Here is a 23,224-nt window from a genome sequence, read left to right as displayed (position 1 = left end):
AATTCAGTGAATATGTTAAGTAAAATAATTAATTTAAGTTTTTTATTTTATTTTATTTTTTTTTTTATTACATTTTCACCCCAAACAAGGCAAATTGCCACTTTGGTGTAGGGGGCTACTATCAGGGGCAACAACTACTGGGGTACTATGTAGGGATTTGGGCAGCAAGGTGTCGGTTCACGTTACACTTGAACTTCTGCACGTCAGTACTGTTGGGGAAGCAGGGACCTGGAATGGAATTCCAGAGTCTTGCGGTTCTGGGGAAGAAACTATTGGAGTAAAAAGATCTTTTACATCTAGGGACCTCTACAGTGTGGGGGTGGGATCTAGTAGCCTGTCGGGTTTGTCGAGGGTGCTCGCGTCGTGGGGGCACAAGTGATTGCAGTTCATCAGAGCATTCACCACTAAAATACTTGTAGAACAGGCAGAGGGATGCAACATTTCGTCGATGGGACAGAGGCTGAAGCTTAGATGCCAGTTCAGGGCCTATCAGATTTGCGACTCTCTTTTGAACCTTGTCAAGGAGCGAGAGACTAGTAGCAGATGCACCAGCCCAGATGTGGCAGCAATACTCCATACATGGGCGAATGGTGGCCTTATAGAGGTACAGGATACTTTCGGGTGTTAGTAGTTTTCTAGCACGGTAGAGAGAGCCTACCTTTCTTGCAGCGGCCCTGGCAATGCCTTCAATGTAATTGTTCCAACTCATGTTTCCTGTGAACGTTAGGCCAAGGAGTTTGAAAGATGGACTCTCAGATAAAGGGTCGTTGGCCATTGCTATTGGTGGTAGAGAGGGTTTCTTGTAATTATTGAATGAAACTAGTTTAGTCTTGGCAGCATTGAACGCGACCAACCACTTTTGTCCCCATTCCACTACAGATTGGAGGTCTTCCTCTAGTGTTTCTGCCATTTCTTTAGAAATGTGTTCATTCGTCTTCCTGTCGTGTCTGCCATAGAGTGTAGTGTCATCAGCATATATACCCATCTCAGAGGCAATGTTGTCGGGGAGGTCATTTATGAATATCAGGAACAATAGAGGTCCAAGGATAGAACCCTGGGGCACTCCCGCATTTATATCATATTGTTTAGATGTGCGACCGTCGAGGACTACCTGGATTTTTCTCTTATCTAAGAAGGATTTAATTATGTTAAGTATTCTACCAGTGATACCGTAAGATCTAATCTTCCTGAGGAGACCCTCATGCCATACCCTGTCAAAAGCCTTAGATATATCTAGAGCTACCGCTCTGCCTTCCCCCGCTTTGTCCAGTGATTGGTATATACGTTCAGAGATCACGGTGAGGATGTCTGCTGTGGAACGGGCTTGTCTAAATCCATATTGTTTGTCAGTCAGTAGTTTAGCATCTGTAAGATGATGGACTAGAGCATGGTTAATTATGGTCTCAAATATTTTGGCAAAAAGTGGGAGGAGGCTAATGGGGCGATAATTTGATGGGTCTGTCCTTTCGCCAGAATTCTTGAATACTGGTACAACAGAAGCAGTTTTCCAACAGCCCGGAAAGCAAGCTTCATTAAGACATTTGTTGTAGAGTTTGGAGAGAACTGGAGCTACTTCGGCTGAGCACTTTTTTAATAGCACAGCTGGGATAAGATCGGGTCCACATGCTTTTGAGGTGTCAAGGTTTTTTATGATAGCATGCACCTGAGCAGGGGTGGTTTTCAGATCGTCTAGTGTGGCGTCTGTCCGCATAGGAAAGTCAGGTAGGGGGTGATTGGAAGGGTCCAGTGTGGAGTTTGAGGCAAACCGACTGGCAAGCATGTTAGCCTTGTCGGTTGCTGAGGAGACAACCTCGTGATTGTTGGTTAGTGGGGGAATTGTTGATTGCCCATTATTTACTACACTGTTGTAGATTTTCCAGAAGTCTCGAGTTCCTAGTTTTTGTGCTTCGATGCGCTTTTTAGTGGTTTCCGTAAATTCTCTCTTAGCTGTCGCTATTTCTTTCTTAACGTTATTTCTAGCTTCTATATACTTCAGTCTGTTTGAACTGGACTTATGTCGGTTAAACCTACGGTATGCATGCTGCTTTTGAGTAATGGCAGTTGCACAAGTCGACGTAAACCATTGGGGAGAGTGGGGCTTACTATAAAATTTCCGCATGGGAACATGCGCTTCGATTGCAGTTTTGAACCAGTCAGTGGTCTCGTTTGCACACTGTTCAGCAGGGAGAGAGAAAATATTTTTCCATGGAGCATCTCTAATTAGTTCCCTGATGGCTTCCCAGTCAGCCTTATTATAATATCTCGTTGTTTTGAGCACTGGCTCTTCAGTTTTGGGACTAGAGTTTAGGGCGATTTCAACCATTATCACTGCATGATCAGCGTTCCCGAGTGGGCTGTGGGCCTTCGCTATGCAGTCATCGGGAACTGTGGTCAAAAACAGATCTAGAAGTGATGCGTGTTGTTCTTCCTGGTCAGGGAAACGGGTTGGAAACGTAACAATTTGTGATAGGGAGTGAGATATAGCGAAGCTATGGGTTGTGCTGCCCGCTGCATCTGTGTGAGTAGAAAATCCAAGCCAGTTTTTGTGGTGGACATTAAAGTCACCAAACACATGTATTTGTGCGCTAGTGTCGAGGGACAGTGCCGTGTCTATGCTGTCAGATACTTTGTTTATTATGGAGCAGTCCTGAGTCGAGGGAGAGCGGTAGAGAAAATAATAGTAGCTAATACTGTGTTGCACGTTTAGTCTAAAGCACATAAAGGCTTGATCATCTGTTTCTAGGTTTGTTTCTCTAGTCAAGGGAAGGGTATTACGAATGTAAACTCCAAGTCCGTGCATATGTCTGTCAGAGTCCTTACGGCAGAGTGGGAGATATCCAGGCATGTTAAAGTGGTTAGAGGGAATGGAGGAGTGTAGGTTAGTCTCACTTAGTGCTAAGATATCCGGGGTATTTGTTAAGAGAAATGCTTCAACATCAGCTAAGTTAGTTCTAAGCCCACGGATATTTGTGAATGAGAGCCTCAAGGGAGGAGGCAAGTTGAATTTGTTTGTCCCTAATCCTGGTTTAAGCTTATTTTTAGATTGTACTGTCGTCATATTTTTTTTTAAGAGTTTCGGTAAGGGGGAGCTAAACAAGAGGTTATGCGGAGCTTCAGACATGCATCACAAGTAGACCATCAGCTGACCTTTCTCCAATTAGGATTGTGGCCTCAGGAAAGCCCACCGGGGATGAGTGCAGGGTCCCTTTCCATGCGCGTCATGGCACTGCAAACAACCCGATATTATTCAACTGTTGATGGAGCAGCCGCTCTAAGCGCTACCAAAGAGTTAGGGCTCCTGTACTACCAGTCGGGAACAGCAGCCAGGAACTGTCAATCCGGTACCCTCAACCCTTTAGAAGAAGGTCAACCCAATCTAACCGCTCAGGCATATCTTATACTCAAGCACTCCCAAATGTTCAGTTATAGGGGTGGGGCATGCTGGGAATGGGGAAGAACGGCGTTCATTGCCCTAGCCAGGAAACAAGATCTACCGCTGGGTGTTTCTGTCGAATCACTGAGATAGTGTCTCTGCGCTTGACTAATAGGCAAAGAAGGAGTATGGAAGCCGGGCGATAGACAGAGCCTATCTACTCCTTAAGCAATTTAGGTTTGCAAACCGGTGCATTTGTTTGAGTCACCAGCTCTAGGAAGGTTGTCATCCAAGACTGAAGAGGCCTCTCTCCCCTTTGGTTTAGTTTCAGAGTTTTCCTTCTCCTAGACGGATGATCTGGGAAGACCTACTGGGTCCGTCAGCCCTGAGAGGGTTTTCTCCGCGCCTAGGTTCTAATCCAGGTATTTCTGCGACCCCGCGTTGTTAGTGTTACTGGGTTAGTTTGTTGGGGATTATATCTACTGATTAGTTACACTCCTCAAAGTGATTTAGGGACATGCTATTTACTTGTTAATGGATAAAGGGGGTGGGTGAAGTTCATGCAGTGTAAGCGTCTATGTTTGTAAGAGGGCTTGTTAGGGAGGAGATAATGTGATTTTAGTCGTACCCTTTTTTTTTTATTAATGTTAGCTTAGGTCTAGTATAGTGTTACAGTATGAGTAGGTATTAAGAATTGAGCTACGAGTTGTGCCCGAGCTATTTTAGATGATAGGAGGGTTAAGATGTAAGTGCAATATAGCATGGATAAGACAGCAAGTATTGAGTCATGCGTAATTAGGTGAATAGATATATATGGGCAGGTTTTCAGTAGGTGCGAATAGAGTTGGAGTTGTAGGTATTTTTTAGTAAGAGTCATGGGGCGTTTTGCATAACAAGGAGTGTCGTTTCAATAACGTAATTAATCGTTGCAAAACTCGAGACAGTTGTGTAGTGCATATCGCTTTGTTTCTGGGTACTTTGGCTGTTAAGTACCTGCCTTTGTGTGCATAGGCTGTTAAGTCCCTTACTGGATAGGAATGAGCTGTAATGCATGCCTTAGAGGTAGAAATGTATAGATGTTTAGTGATGGTTATTAAAACAGTTTGCATGTGAGGGATTAGGGGCTGGAAGTTAGCGATTCAACTACAGATGCGGAGCAATGTGGGAGTTTAGTGGCGGATAGGTTGGAAGGAGTAGATTGTTAGCGTTCAAGAGAAGAGGGGTTATTTATTTACAGATGGATTTCCATTAGGATTTTTGAGTTACAGGTAAGGTTTAGTCTGAAGAAGGGAGGAATTTTTTTTTTTTTTTTTTTTTTTTTATGCATGCAAGTAAGACAAACGCAATCGTCTTGGAGGTAAAATGTATAGGATTTCGTAGCTAGCTATTAGGTTTTTCCCTCCCAGTTATAGGGACAGCTAATTAATGGGATTTGGAATTGTAGTCATTAAGGTCAGGCGCAGAGTGTTGCATCTATTCAGAAAATTAGCCCTAGTATCACAGCTAGGATTATGTATATTGCAGTTAAAAATATAGTGCCAGTCAAATTATGAGCCACGTGCAGTGGTTTGGTATGGTATGGGTATCATGGAGGACACTTACATACAAGCAAGCGTACGGTGATTGCATATATTAAGTATACTACTACAATAAAGTTCTTCTGTCTTCTATAGTAGAAAGAAAGGTGGTCCTAGCTCTTCTATATTCTTGCATAGGCTATTCGTTTTCGAGTAGAGTTCTTCTGACCTTAAAAACGGCTCGCGTGGGACTAAGTGTTAGAGACCATTTTTACGCATATGTAATTAAAATGCATTAAATAAATACATTTAAAGAGAAGGTATACACAGTTGGTAAAAGCAAAAAGAGAAATAAATAAACAAGGTGAATAAATAAATAAAAAATAAAGTAATAAGAAACGACTCGCATGGAAGCAAAGAGTTAAAGACAATATATGCGCATATAGTTAAAATACATTAGTCAAAATTTAGAGAAAAAAAAAAAAAAAAAAGCAGTTGCCATTTTGGTAATATTAGGATTTGTTAAATTACTTACTTTGTTAAACAAAACAAATTTTTTTTAAAAATATTTATACGAAAAAGCCATTTTAAAATCTTTGAACAATAAATTAACAGTTCTTTTAGCGAGCCAAATAATGCATGACCATTATTAAACAGGGAATGCTTTGAAGAATCGTTACAAAAAAAATCGATAAATATTGTGCCCTTTGTGATAAAAATATCATTTTTTCGATCCCGTTTGAAAACGCTTGCCGCCTTTCGACTACGGTGGACTAAACGCGCTGAAATATTTTTGTTTATTCTGCTTTAAATTGCCCCCCCCCATTTTGTGGAGCCTGACCCCTCCCCACACATGCACATTAAAAACCAAAGTCATACAAATGGTCACCCATCTGGTACTGGTCAGCCTCAGCGTTAATAATACATTGAAATTTTCGTCACTGAAAAATAAGTTTTTTTTGGCCTGTTTGGTCTTCGGTATTTTGCTTTTTATCAAGTACAAATGTAAACATTGTCTCAAATCGACACGAAGTAACTGGTTGCCTATATGAATAAATGGAATTATTTGAAATCCAGGTACTTATATTATAATATGTTTGCATATTCTCATAGAAAATCACTCTAAATCTTAGACAAGAAATAAACAAATTAATTCTTTCCAAAACCTTTTTTTTTTTTTTTAACTATTTATATACGTTTTTTGTGCAAGACAAAAAATGTCAATTGTTAACTTTTGGGGAAATTTTAACATTTAAAATTTAATTAAAAATAATACAAAAAGTTTAACATTATTCTGCTTTCTATATGATAAAATTCAGGGTTTTATCTTTCTGGAAAAAAGTAACTCAGAAATAATGGATTTTAATAAATGTAATTTCGTTTTAAAAACAACTTGATTTTTCGGTCAATTTTGGCGGTGTCTATACTAATCATATCATAGATACTATTAATTCCATAGTTACTATTAATACTATAGTTAGTATTAATACCATAGATACTAATAGTACTATAGATACTATAAATACCATAAATACCATTAATATCGTAGACACTACTAATACCATAAACACTATTAATATTATAGACACTATTTAGAGTATAAACACTATTAATATTATAAACACTATTAATATCGTAAGCATCATCATGTCATTATTAATACCGTAAATATCAGATATCTTATTAAATTCTTGTAATAGAAATCCAGGACAGACATGTTACATGTACTTGTCAGATGTTTACGCAACTTGAGACCACTTACTATCCATGAAAAACATCGCTGATTACTATTCGTTGTATTGTTGCTATTCTCATAGTTAGGCGTTAACATTTTAATCATAATCGATTCTGACCAACTAAAATAACAGAATAGATGTTTTTAAACGTGATCCTACTTAGCCGAGACAATGGCTAATAATCACACTCTATTTTGTAGTCAATTATTTAGGTAGTGTATGAATTAATTTGCTGTCAACTTCCGACCACGCTATTCATACAGGCTACCAGAGAAACAGTTTAATAGAAAGGATTACTGCACTATTATAGAGGCTGTATTGACACAATGTTACTCCCCAAAATGATGTGTCCGCCTCGTTAGCACCAGCCAATTTGCTGAATTTATACCAGATCAGAATAAAAGAAATTAATACCTATCTTCATCATAAATCGATCTTTACACATTATAAAGTGGAAGGAACTGTCTGGGCGAAAACATCTAGACGAGGTCGTTTAACTGGAGTGATGTCCATAGACAGTGCTCATCAATGGCATACGATGGTAGGTGAGGAACACGCGCCTAAGTTTCAGTTCAATACCGATATTGGACAACTTCGGTGACAAATTATTAGTCAGAGTCCCATTAAAAATAACAAATTAATCTATTAAAATTTCAGGAATTCAAAGAACCTGGCAATCCATAAAGGAGAGTTCATAAAATATTAGTCATGCTAGACATTCAAATATATTTTCTCTGAAACTATGTAACGTAAATGAAATAAAATAGAAGTAAATTATTGTAGAAATTTTACGTTTGCATAAGTAAAAAACTATGTTGTTCAAAAACCTGTAACTTTTAAGTGAAATGTGTAAATGATATTTATGTCAACGAAAAATAGATTTTAAAAAATCACAGATGTTTTAAACAATCAAATCTACAAGGTTTCAATATATTTATTGAATATATTGAAGGATAAACAGATTTTAAACAATTATTTTTGTTCATTTCAAATGGTTACTATTTGTTTCGTATAGAAGATAAAAAATAAAGAATTTCTCTACTTAAATCTTGTTAAAAATATGTTTTCATTATAAAAATTTGGGAAGTAATTTCAAGCGATACATTCGCGTTATCTTTTTTTTCTAGCTATTTTACAAATAATATTCAAGAATCTAGAATTGAATATCTCTTTACTTTTTTCATAAAATATTTTATGGTTTTTCACATTAATTTGGCCACAATAAAATTAAATACCGTAAAAGAATACATTTTTACTCTAGTTTAGTTCATTTTCAGCTTTCGAGCAGAAACTTCTATTTTTTAATTGCATCGCGAATGGAAAAAAGAATGCTAAAATAGATTCAACGTATACATTTATCAGGGTACTTTCAAAATACTTTCTAAAAAAAAGAAATTAAAATCATTCATTATACTGTAATAAATTGAACAGGTTTTTAACATCTTTATTTTATATAATAAAATCAAACGTAGAAGTAAAGTAGAAAATTCAGTTGTATTAAAACATGAACAAACTATTTGGATTATTGTATTTATTCTTATTTTTTAAAGAAATACGTGTATTCTAAAACACACAACGCAAAATATTGAAAGTTATTTATTTCTGTATTAACAAATGAGTGTCCATTATGTATTAAACATTAATGCACTAAAAATTTCCAATTAATATATAATAAGTAAAGGAATTATTTAAAATTTACACTGAATTTTTCCGAAATTTTAAGAAATTGTAAATTGTGTCGAATTTTGTCTTGAGCTAATAAACAATTGTATCACTATCGAAAAATATGTCCCGATGAATAAACTAATTTTCATTTGGTACGGATAATTTTAAGCTATTCTCGTTAATATAAAATTAAGAAATTACAAAAATGAAAAATATTAAATGTTTTTTTCAGTTTTTAAAAACCTTTCGTAGAACATAATTGTAATTCTCGGAATGAAAAAATACGTTAAATAAATCTGATTTAGAATAAGGAACACACTTGTACGCTTTTAAAGTTCAAACGATTTCGTTCAGGTTTTGTAGCAATATATTTACTACTTCCAGTCGAATCTAAAATAATAATCAATAATTGCCAGCATATTCTATGAATACATTTATTCGACGTGAGAAAAACGGAAATTTATTTTAGGTGATATCAAAATATCGCGCTCGAATGAGTTTTCGTTCGAAGACGAAATTAGAAAGAAATCAAACTTTTCTTCATTTAATCTTTTCATTCATATTTTCTCTTCGAATTCCATTTACGTAGTCTTCATTTCATCCTTTCCCTTTTTCACTTTGACCATTGTCTCCTTACCACATCGACGTCACCTTTATATATTTTCCCGCTACTATTTTTCATTCCGTTGACCAATATGGAGCGCTTTACTTGATAACCTATTATCTTCGCGTTGTGCTAAATATTGTTCCGTCACTTCTCGCGCAAGCAGAGGGGAACGGTTGATCTGGTCAATGAAGGCTACACATATCAACTCTACTGCGTACTATATGGGATTTGGAAAGGAAGTCAATTATGAATATCTTACATGTACCCTACATATCTACAATTTTGACTATGTTCAACACTATATAATAATGCACTATCCAAATATAAATTTTAGTCAGATTACTGTTTTCCTCGTCCCATATCATGGAAAGGGCGGCAAACGAGTATTATTCCCTATTATCGTTATTTTCATGGCAAGTGCTCGACTGAGCTCCATTCTATGCCCCCCTCGCCAAACTTCCATAAGAAACACCCGTCTAGCAGAAAACACTATCACTGATTTCCCCCACTCTTTATCTGTGCCTAAACCTAAACGTAGATTCTATTAGCAAATCTTCTTTCTTAGAACTGCACGCCTATGGAATTGTCTTCCGTTTTCCAGCTTTCCAGCTGACTACAATGTGGTTGTCTTCAAGTCTAACGTAAACAAGTTTTTGATGAGCCGTTCGATATAAGTTAATAAATTTACCGAATTTCCATTACTAACGATTACTATATTGTCCAATTTCTACTGTACATTCTTTAACCCTTATCCTCGAGTGGCCCCTTGGCCTTGATAAGTGGTAATGCCTATGTAAAAACAAAAACTTTAGAAAGTGACCGAATCGACAGATTGAGAATCTAACTTGATGACGCATTTACATGACACTATGCCAACGCAACTAGTTCTCTTTCAGAAAATCCTGCTTATGGCCAATAAAGTCAGCACAGGCATTCGTTAACAGTATAAATGAGACCGAATTTCTCTTGGATTTCTATTTATTTCCTCAGTACATTATAAATATATCAAAAGAGAAGATTACCCGTCGCAGTCCGGGTAAAATTCATTTTCAGAACAGAATCGTTTTCCAATATTTTTATGTTATTTTACGAGTATTAAAATCACGTATTAAGATCTTCATAAGGAAACATTTTGATCCAAATCAATTACAAAACTTTGATTTTATATAATTGCTTAAAATATACGCTTTAGCTTAAATAGTCTTAAGAAAAAATCTTAAACGAGAAATCTGCATAATTGATGTAAACTATGTAATTACTATGGATCACATTTAATGCAAATCCAATATGGATGGAGTTTCAAATGGAAGCCCACATATAAAACCCTTCAACATACCACACAAATGTCTAACACGCATTGTTAGAATTGCCCAATATATGAAATGGTTTAATGTATTTAAATGCTGTGATTTTCATGATGAAGAAATTTTGATTTGAAATATCATATGATTGTTCCCATGATGAAGAAATTTTCATTTGAAATATCATATGATTGTTCCCATGATGAAGAAATTTTCATTTGAAATATCATATGATTGTTCCCATGATGAAGAAATTTTTATTTGAAATATCATATGATTGTTCCCATGATGAAGAAATTTTTATTTGAAATATCATATGATTGTTCCCATGATGAAGAAATTTTCATTTGAAATATCATATGATTGTTTCTATGATGAAGAAATTTTCATTAGAAATATCATATGATTGTTCCCATGATGAAGAAATTTTCATTTGAAATATCATATGATTGTTTCTATGATGAAGAAATTTTCATTAGAAATATCATATGATTGTTCCCATGATGAAGAAATTTTCATTTGAAATATCATATGATTGTTCCCATGATGAAGAAATTTTCATTTGAAATATCATATGATTGTTCCCATGATGAAGAAATTTTCATTTGAAATATAGTATGATTGTTTCCATGATGAAGAAATTTTCATTTGAAATATAATATGATTGTTTCCATGATGAAGAAATTTTCATTTGAAATATCATATGATTGTTCCCATGATGAAGAAATTTTCATTTGAAATATCATATGATTGTTCCCATGATGAAGAAATTTTCATTTGAAATATCATATGATTGTTTCCATGATGAAGAAATTTTCATTGGAAATATCATATGATTGTTTCCATGATGAAGAAATTTTCATTTGAAATATCATATGATTGTTCCCATAATAAAAAAATTTTCATTTGAAATATCATATGATTGTTCCCATGATGAAGAAATTTTCATTTGAAATATCATATGATTGTTCCCATGATGAAGAAATTTTCATTTAAAATATCATATGATTGTTCCCATGATGAAGAAATTTTCATTTAAAATATCATATGATTGTTTCCATGATGAAGAAATTTTCATTTGAAATATCATATGATTGTTCCCATAATAAAAAAATTTTCATTTGAAATATCATATGATTGTTCCCATGATGAAGAAATTTTCATTTGAAATATCATATGATTGTTCCCATGATGAAGAAATTTTCATTTAAAATATCATATGATTGTTCCTATGATGAAGAAATTTTCATTTGAAATATCATATGATTGTTCCCATGATGAAGAAATTTTCATTTGAAATATCATATGATTGTTCCCATGATGAAGAAATTTTCATTGGAAATATCATATGATTGTTCCCATGATGAAGAAATTTTCATTTGAAATATCATATGATTGTTCCCATGATGAAGAAATTTTAATTTGAAATATCATATGATTGTTTCCATAATGAAGAAATTTTCATTTGAAACATCATATGATTGTTTCCATGATGAAGAAATTTTAATTTGAAATATCATATGATGGTTTCCATGATAAAGAAATTTTAATTTGAAATATCATATGATTGTTTCCATGATGAAGAAATTTTCATTTGAAATATCATATGATTGTTTCCATGATGAAGAAATTTTCATTGGAAATATCATATGATTGTTCCCATAATAAAAAAATTTTCATTTGAAATATCATATGATTGTTCCCATGATGAAGAAATTTTTATTTGAAATATCATATGATTGTTTCCATGATGAAGAAATTTTCATTTGAAATATCATATGATTGTTTCCATGATGAAGAAATTTTCATTTGAAATATCATATGATTGTTCCCATGATGAAGAAATTTTTATTTGAAATATCATATGATTGTTCCCATGATGAAGAAATTTTCATTTGAAATATCATATGATTGTTCCCATGATGAAGAAATTTTCATTGGAAATATCATATGATTGTTTCCATGATGAAGAAATTTTCATTTGAAATATCATATGATTGTTCCCATAATAAAAAAATTTTCATTTGAAATATCATATGATTGTTCCCATGATGAAGAAATTTTTATTTGAAATATCATATGATTGTTCCCATGATGAAGAAATTTTCATTTGAAATATCATATGATTGTTCCCATGATGAAGAAATTTTCATTTAAAATATCATATGATTGTTCCTATGATGAAGAAATTTTCATTTGAAATATCATATGATTGTTCCCATGATGAAGAAATTTTCATTTGAAATATCATATGATTGTTCCCATGATGAAGAAATTTTCATTGGAAATATCATATGATTGTTCCCATGATGAAGAAATTTTCATTTGAAATATCATATGATTGTTCCCATGATGAAGAAATTTTAATTTGAAATATCATATGATTGTTTCCATAATGAAGAAATTTTCATTTGAAACATCATATGATTGTTTCCATGATGAAGAAATTTTAATTTGAAATATCATATGATGGTTTCCATGATAAAGAAATTTTAATTTGAAATATCATATGATTGTTTCCATGATGAAGAAATTTTCATTTGAAATATCATATGATTGTTTCCATGATGTAGTAATTTTCATTTGAAATATCATATGATTATTCCCATGATGAAGAAATTTTCATTTGAAATATCATATGATTGTTCCCATGATGAAGAAAGTTTCATTTGAAATAGCATATGATTGTTCCCATGATAAAGAAATTTTCATTTGAAATATCATATGATTGTTCCTATGATGAAGAAATTTCATTTGAATATCATATGATTGTTTCCATGATGAAGAAATTTTCATTGGAAATATCATATGATTGTTTCCATGATGAAGAAATTTTCATTTGAAATATCATATGATTGTTCCCATGATGAAGAAATTTTCATTTGAAATATCATATGATTGTTCCCATGATGAGGAAATTTTCATTTGAAATATCATATGATTGTTCCCATGATGAAGACATTTTCATTTGAAATATCATATGATTGTTCCCATGATAAAGAAATTTTCATTTGAAATATCATATGATTGTTTCCATGATGAAGAAATTTTCATTTGAAATATCATATGATTGTTTCCATGATGAAGAAATTTTTATTTGAAATATCATATGATTGTTTCCATGATGAAGAAATTTTCATTTGAAATATCATATGATTGTTTCCATGATGAAGAAATTTTCATTTGAAATATCATATGATTGTTCCCATGATGAAGAAAGTTTCATTTGAAATAGCATATGATTGTTCCAATTATGAAGAAATTTTCATTTGAAATATCATATGATTGTTTCCATGATGAAGAACTTTTAATTTGAAATATCATATGATTGTTTCCATGATGAAGAAATTTTAATTTGAAATATCATATGATTGTTTCCATGATGAAGAAATTTTAATTTGAAATATCATATGATTGTTTCCATGATGAAGAAATTTTAATTTGAAATATCATATGATTGTTTCCATGATGAAGAAATTTTAATTTGAAATATCATATGATTGTTTCCATGATGAAGAAATTTTAATTTGAAATATCATATGATTGTTTCCATGATGAAGAAATTTTCATTTGAAATATCATATGATTGTTCCCATGATGAAGAAATTTCATTTGAATATCATATGATTGTTTCCATGATGAAGAAATTTTCATTGGAAATATCATATGATTGTTTCCATGATGAAGATATTTTCATTTGAAATATCATATGATTGTTCCCATGATGAAGAAATTTTCATTTGAAATATCATATGATTGTTTCCATGATGAAGACATTTTCATTTGAAATATCATATGATTGTTCCCATGATGAAGACATTTGAATTTGAAATATCATATGATTGTTCCCATGATAAAGAAATTTTTATTTGAAATATCATATGATTGTTTCCATGATGAAGTAATTTTCATTGGAAATATCATATGATTGTTTCCATGATGAAGAAATTTTCATTTGAAATATCATATGATTGTTTCCATGATAAGGAAATTTTCATTTGAAATATCATATGATTGTTTCCATAATTAAGAAAGTTTCATTTGAAATATCATATGATTGTTTCCATAATTAAGAAGGTTTCATTTGAAATATCATATGATTGTTTCCATGATGAAGAAAGTTTCATTTGAAATATCATATGATTGTTTCCATGATAAGGAAATTTTCATTTGAAATATCATATGATTGTTTCCATGATGAAGAAATTTTTATTTGAAATATCATATGATTGTTTCCATGATGAAGAAATTTTCATTTGAAATATCATATGATTGTTTCCATGATAAGGAAATTTTCATTTGAAATATCATATGATTGTTTCCATAATTAAGAAAGTTTCATTTGAAATATCATATGATTGTTTCCATAATTAAGAAAGTTTCATTTGAAATATCATATGATTGTTTCCATGATGAAGAAAGTTTCATTTGAAATATCATATGATTGTTTCCATGATAAGGAAATTTTCATTTGAAATATCATATGATTGTTCCCATGATGCAGAAATTTTCATTTGAAATATAATATAATTGTTTCCATGATGAAGAAATTTTAATTTGAAATATCATATGATTGTTTCCATGATGAAGAAATTTTTATTTGAAATATCATATGATTGTTTCCATGATGAAGAAATTTTCATTTGAAATATCATATGATTGTTCCCATGATGAAGAAATTTTAATTTGAATATCATGATTGTTTCCATGATAAAGAAATTTTCATTGGAAATATCATATGATTGTTTCCATGATGAAGATATTTTCATTTGAAATATCATATGATTGTTCCCATGATGAAGAAATTTTCATTTGAAATATCATATGATTGTTTCCATGATGAAGACATTTTCATTTGAAATATCATATGATTGTTCCCATGATGAAGACATTTTAATTTGAAATATCATATGATTGTTCCCATGATAAAGAAATTTTTATTTGAAATATCATATGATTGTTTCCATGATGAAGAAATTTTCATTTGAAATATCATATGATTGTTTCCATGATGAAGAAATTTTCATTTGAAATATCATATGATTGTTTCCATGATAAGGAAATTTTCATTTGAAATATCATATGATTGTTTCCATAATTAAGAAAGTTTCATTTGAAATATCATATGATTGTTTCCATAATTAAGAAAGTTTCATTTGAAATATCATATGATTGTTTCCATGATGAAGAAAGTTTCATTTGAAATATCATATGATTGTTTCCATGATAAGGAAATTTTCATTTGAAATATCATATGATTGTTTCCATAATCAAGAAATTTTCATTTGAAATATCATATGATTGTTTCCATGATGAAGAAATTTTCATTTGAAATATCATATGATTGTTTCCATGATAAGGAAATTTTCATTTGAAATATCATATGATTGTTTCCATAATTAAGAAAGTTTCATTTGAAATATCATATGATTGTTTCCATAATTAAGAAAGTTTCATTTGAAATATCATATGATTGTTTCCATGATGAAGAAAGTTTCATTTGAAATATCATATGATTGTTTCCATGATAAGGAAATTTTCATTTGAAATATCATATGATTGTTCCCATGATGAAGAAATTTTCATTTGAAATATCATATGATTGTTCCCATGATGAAGAAAGTTTCATTTGAAATATCATATGATTGTTCCCATGATGAAGAAATTTTCATTTGAAATATCATATGATTGTTTCCATGATAAGGAAATTTTCATTTGAAATATCATATGATTGTTCCCATGATGAAGAAATTTTCATTTGAAATATCATATGATTGTTTCCATGATGAAGAAAGTTTCATTTGAAATATCATATGATTGTTCCCATGATGCAGAAATTTTCATTTGAAATATAATATAATTGTTTCCATGATGAAGAAATTTTAATTTGAAATATCATATGATTGTTTCCATGATGAAGAAAGTTTCATTTGAAATATCATATGATTGTTTCCATGATAAGGAAATTTTCATTTGAAATATCATATGATTGTTTCCATGATGAAGAAATTTTCATTTGAAATATCATATGATTGTTTCCATGATGAAGAAATTTTCATTTGAAATATCATATGATTGTTTCCATGATGAAGAAAGTTTCATTTGAAATATCATATGATTGTTTCCATGATAAGGAAATTTTCATTTGAAATATCATATGATTGTTCCCATGATGAAGAAATTTTCATTTGAAATATCATATGATTGTTCCCATGATGAAGAAAGTTTCATTTGAAATATCATATGATTGTTCCCATGATGAAGAAATTTTCATTTGAAATATCATATGATTGTTTCCATGATAAGGAAATTTTCATTTGAAATATCATATGATTGTTCCCATGATGAAGAAATTTTCATTTGAAATATCATATGATTGTTTCCATGATGAAGAAAGTTTCATTTGAAATATCATATGATTGTTCCCATGATGCAGAAATTTTCATTTGAAATATAATATAATTGTTTCCATGATGAAGAAATTTTAATTTGAAATATCATATGATTGTTTCCATGATGAAGAAAGTTTCATTTGAAATATCATATGATTGTTTCCATGATGAAGAAATTTTCATTTGAAATATCATATGATTGTTCCCATGATGAAGAAATTTCATTTGAATATCATATGATTGTTTCCATGATGAAGAAATTTTCATTGGAAATATCATATGATTGTTTCCATGATGAAGATATTTTCATTTGAAATATCATATGATTGTTCCCATGATGAAGAAATTTTCATTTGAAATATCATATGATTGTTTCCATGATGAAGACATTTTCATTTGAAATATCATATGATTGTTCCCATGATGAAGACATTTTAATTTGAAATATCATATGATTGTTCCCATGATAAAAAAATTTTTATTTGAAATATCATATGATTGTTTCCATGATGAAGAAATTTTCATTGGAAATATCATATGATTGTTTCCATGATGAAGAAATTTTCATTTGAAATATCATATGATTGTTTCCATGATAAGGAAATTTTCATTTGAAATATCATATGATTGTTTCCATAATTAAGAAAGTTTCATTTGAAATATCATATGATTGTTTCCATAATTAAGAAGGTTTCATTTGAAATATCATATGATTGTTTCCATGATGAAGAAAGTTTCATTTGAAATATCATATGATTGTTTCCATGATAAGGAAATTTTCATTTGAAATATCATATGATTGTTTCCATGATGAAGAAATTTTTATTTGAAATATCATATGATTGTTTCCATGATGAAGAAATTTTCATTTGAAATATCATATGATTGTTTCCATGATAAGGAAATTTTCATTTGAAATATCATATGATTGTTTCCATAATTAAGAAAGTTTCATTTGAAATATCATATGATTGTTTCCATAATTAAGAAAGTTTCATTTGAAATATCATATGATTGTTTCCATGATGAAGAAAGTTTCATTTGAAATATCATATGATTGTTTCCATGATAAGGAAATTTTCATTTGAAATATCATATGATTGTTCCCATGATGCAGAAATTTTCATTTGAAATATAATATAATTGTTTCCATGATGAAGAAATTTTAATTTGAAATATCATATGATTGTTTCCATGATGAAGAAATTTTAATTTGAAATATCATATGATTGTTTCCATGATGAAGAAATTTTCATTTGAAATATCATATGATTGTTCCCATGATGAAGAAATTTTAATTTGAATATCATATGATTGTTTCCATGATAAAGAAATTTTCATTGGAAATATCATATGATTGTTTCCATGATGAAGATATTTTCATTTGAAATATCATATGATTGTTCCCATGATGAAGAAATTTTCATTTGAAATATCATATGATTGTTTCCATGATGAAGACATTTTCATTTGAAATATCATATGATTGTTCCCATGATGAAGACATTTTAATTTGAAATATCATATGATTGTTCCCATGATAAAGAAATTTTTATTTGAAATATCATATGATTGTTTCCATGATGAAGAAATTTTCATTTGAAATATCATATGATTGTTTCCATGATGAAGAAATTTTCATTTGAAATATCATATGATTGTTTCCATGATAAGGAAATTTTCATTTGAAATATCATATGATTGTTTCCATAATTAAGAAAGTTTCATTTGAAATATCATATGATTGTTTCCATAATTAAGAAAGTTTCATTTGAAATATCATATGATTGTTTCCATGATGAAGAAAGTTTCATTTGAAATATCATATGATTGTTTCCATGATAAGGAAATTTTCATTTGAAATATCATATGATTGTTTCCATAATCAAGAAATTTTCATTTGAAATATCATATGATTGTTTCCATGATGAAGAAATTTTCATTTGAAATATCATATGATTGTTTCCATGATAAGGAAATTTTCATTTGAAATATCATATGATTGTTTCCATAATTAAGAAAGTTTCATTTGAAATATCATATGATTGTTTCCATAATTAAGAAAGTTTCATTTGAAATATCATATGATTGTTTCCATGATGAAGAAAGTTTCATTTGAAATATCATATGATTGTTTCCATGATAAGGAAATTTTCATTTGAAATATCATATGATTGTTCCCATGATGAAGAAATTTTCATTTGAAATATCATATGATTGTTCCCATGATGAAGAAAGTTTCATTTGAAATATCATATGATTGTTCCCATGATGAAGAAATTTTCATTTGAAATATCATATGATTGTTTCCATGATAAGGAAAATTCATTTGAAATATCATATGATTGTTCCCATGATGAAGAAATTTTCATTTGAAATATCATATGATTGTTTCCATGATGAAGAAATTTCATTTGAAATATCATATGATTGTTCCCATGATGCAGAAATTTTCATTTGAAATATAATATAATTGTTTCCATGATGAAGAAATTTTAATTTGAAATATCATATGATTGTTTCCATGATGAAGAAAGTTTCATTTGAAATATCATATGATTGTTTCCATGATAAGGAAATTTTCATTTGAAATATCATATGATTGTTTCCATGATGAAGAAATTTTCATTTGAAATATCATATGATTGTTTCCATGATGAAGAAATTTTCATTTGAAATATCATATGATTGTTTCCATGATAAGGAAATTTTCATTTGAAATATCATATGATTGTTTTCCATGATGAAGACATTTTCATTTGAAATATCATATGATTGTTCCCATGATGAAGACATTTTAATTTGAAATATCATATGATTGTTCCCATGATAAAGAAATTTTTATTTGAAATATCATATGATTGTTCCCATGATGAAGAAATTTTCATTTGAAATATCATATGATTGTTTCCATGATGAAGAAATTTTCATTTGAAATATCATATGATTGTTTCCATGATAAGGAAATTTTCATTTGAAATATCATATGATTGTTTCCATAATTAAGAAAGTTTCATTTGAAATATCATATGATTGTTTCCATAATTAAGAAAGTTTCATTTGAAATATCATATGATTGTTTCCATGATGAAGAAAGTTTCATTTGAAATATCATATGATTGTTTCCATGATAAGGAAATTTTCATTTGAAATATCATATGATTGTTTCCATAATCAAGAAATTTTCATTTGAAATATCATATGATTGTTTCCATGATGAAGAAATTTTCATTTGAAATATCATATGATTGTTTCCATGATAAGGAAATTTTCATTTGAAATATCATATGATTGTTTCCATAATTAAGAAAGTTTCATTTGAAATATCATATGATTGTTTCCATAATTAAGAAAGTTTCATTTGAAATATCATATGATTGTTTCCATGATGAAGAAAGTTTCATTTGAAATATCATATGATTGTTTCCATGATAAGGAAATTTTCATTTGAAATATCATATGATTGTTTCCATGATGAAGAAAGTTTCATTTGAAATATCATATGATTGTTCCCATGATGCAGAAATTTTCATTTGAAATATAATATAATTGTTTCCATGATGAAGAAATTTTTATTTGAAATATCATATGATTGTTTCCATGATGAAGAAATTTTCATTTGAAATATCATATGATTGTTCCCATGATGAAGAAATTTTAATTTGAAATATCATATGATTGTTCCCATGATGAAGAAAGTTTCATTTGAAATATCATATGATTGTTTCCATGATGAAGAAATTTTCATTTGAAATATCATATGATTGTTCCCATGATGAAGAAATTTTAATTTGAAATATCATATGATTGTTTCCATGATGAAGAAATTTTCATTTGAAACATCATATGATTGTTTCCATGATGCAGAAATTTTCATTTGAAATATCATATGATTGTTTCCCTGATGAAGAAATTTTAATTTGAAATATCATATGATTGTTCCCATGATGAAGAAATTTTCATTTGAAATATCATATGATTGTTTCCATGATGAAGAAAGTTTCATTTTAAATATCATATGATTGTTTCCATGATAAAGAAATTTTCATTTGAAATATCATATGATTGTTTCCATGATGAAGAAAGTTTCATTTGAAATATCATATGATTGTTCCCATGATTAAGAAATTTTCATTTGAAATATAATATAATTGTTTCCATGATGAAGAAATTTTAATTTGAAATATCATATGATTGTTTCCATGATGAAGAAATTTTCATTTGAAATATCATATGATTGTTTCCATGATGAAGAAATTTTCATTTGAAATATCATATGATTGTTCCCATGATGAAGAAATTTTCATTTGAAATATCATATGATTGTTTTCCATGATGAAGACATTTTCATTTGAAATATCATATGATTGTTCCCATGATGAAGACATTTTAATTTGAAATATCATATGATTGTTCCCATGATAAAGAAATTTTTATTTGAAATATCATATGATTGTTCCCATGATGAAGAAATTTTCATTTGAAATATCATATGATTGTTTCCATGATGAAGAAATTTTCATTTGAAATATCATATGATTGTTTCCATGATAAGGAAATTTTCATTTGAAATATCATATGATTGTTTCCATAATTAAGAAAGTTTCATTTGAAATATCATATGATTGTTTCCATAATTAAGAAAGTTTCATTTGAAATATCATATGATTGTTTCCATGATGAAGAAAGTTTCATTTGAAATATCATATGATTGTTTCCATGATAAGGAAATTTTCATTTGAAATATCATATGATTGTTTCCATAATCAAGAAATTTTCATTTGAAATATCATATGATTGTTTCCATGATGAAGAAATTTTCATTTGAAATATCATATGATTGTTTCCATGATAAGGAAATTTTCATTTGAAATATCATATGATTGTTTCCATAATTAAGAAAGTTTCATTTGAAATATCATATGATTGTTTCCATAATTAAGAAAGTTTCATTTGAAATATCATATGATTGTTTCCATGATGAAGAAAGTTTCATTTGAAATATCATATGATTGTTTCCATGATAAGGAAATTTTCATTTGAAATATCATATGATTGTTTCCATGATGAAGAAAGTTTCATTTGAAATATCATATGATTGTTCCCATGATGCAGAAATTTTCATTTGAAATATAATATAATTGTTTCCATGATGAAGAAATTTTTATTTGAAATATCATATGATTGTTTCCATGATGAAGAAATTTTCATTTGAAATATCATATGATTGTTCCCATGATGAAGAAATTTTAATTTGAAATATCATATGATTGTTCCCATGATGAAGAAAGTTTCATTTGAAATATCATATGATTGTTTCCATGATGAAGAAATTTTCATTTGAAATATCATATGATTGTTCCCATGATGAAGAAATTTTAATTTGAAATATCATATGATTGTTCCCATGATGAAGAAATTTTCATTTGAAACATCATATGATTGTTTCCATGATGCAGAAATTTTCATTTGAAATATCATATGATTGTTCCCATGATGAAGAAAGTTTCATTTGAAATATCATATGATTGTTTCCATGATGAAGAAATTTTCATTTGAAATATCATATGATTGTTCCCATGATGAAGAAAGTTTCATTTGAAATATCATATGATTGTTCCCATGATGAAGAAATTTTCATTTGAAACATCATATGATTGTTTCCATGATGAAGAAATTTTCATTTGAAATATCATATGATTGTTCCCATGATGAAGAAATTTTAATTTGAAATATCATATGATTGTTTCCATGATGAAGAAATTTTCATTTGAAACATCATATGATTGTTTCCATGATGCAGAAATTTTCATTTGAAATATCATATGATTGTTTCCCTGATGAAGAAATTTTAATTTGAAATATCATATGATTGTTCCCATGATGAAGAAATTTTCATTTGAAATATCATATGATTGTTTCCATGATGAAGAAAGTTTCATTTTAAATATCATATGATTGTTTCCATGATAAAGAAATTTTCATTTGAAATATCATATGATTGTTTCCATGATGAAGAAAGTTTCATTTGAAATATCATATGATTGTTCCCATGATTAAGAAATTTTCATTTGAAATATAATATAATTGTTTCCATGATGAAGAAATTTTAATTTGAAATATCATATGATTGTTTCCATGATGAAGAAATTTTCATTTGAAATATCATATGATTGTTTCCATGATGAAGAAATTTTCATTTGAAATATCATATGATTGTTCCCATGATGAAGAAATTTTCATTTGAAATATCATATGATTGTTTCCATGATGAAGAAATTTTCATTTGAAATATCATATGATTGTTCCCATGATGAAGAAATTTTAATTTGAAATATCATATGATTGTTTCCATGATGAAGAAATTTTCATTTGAAACATCATATGATTGTTTCCATGATGCAGAAATTTTCATTTGAAATATCATATGATTGTTTCCCTGATGAAGAAATTTTAATTTGAAATATCATATGATTGTTCCCATGATGAAGAAATTTTAATTTGAAATATCATATGATTGTTTCCATGATGAAGAAATTTTCATTTGAAACATCATATGATTGTTTCCATGATGCAGAAATTTTCATTTGAAATATCATATGATTGTTTCCATGATGAAGAAATTTTAATTTG

Source organism: Euprymna scolopes, chromosome 8 (assembly GCF_053919585.1).
Source record: "Euprymna scolopes isolate OS-2025 chromosome 8, ASM5391958v1, whole genome shotgun sequence".
NCBI lineage: Eukaryota > Metazoa > Mollusca > Cephalopoda > Sepiida > Sepiolidae > Euprymna > Euprymna scolopes.
This window is presented reverse-complemented; position numbering follows the sequence as displayed.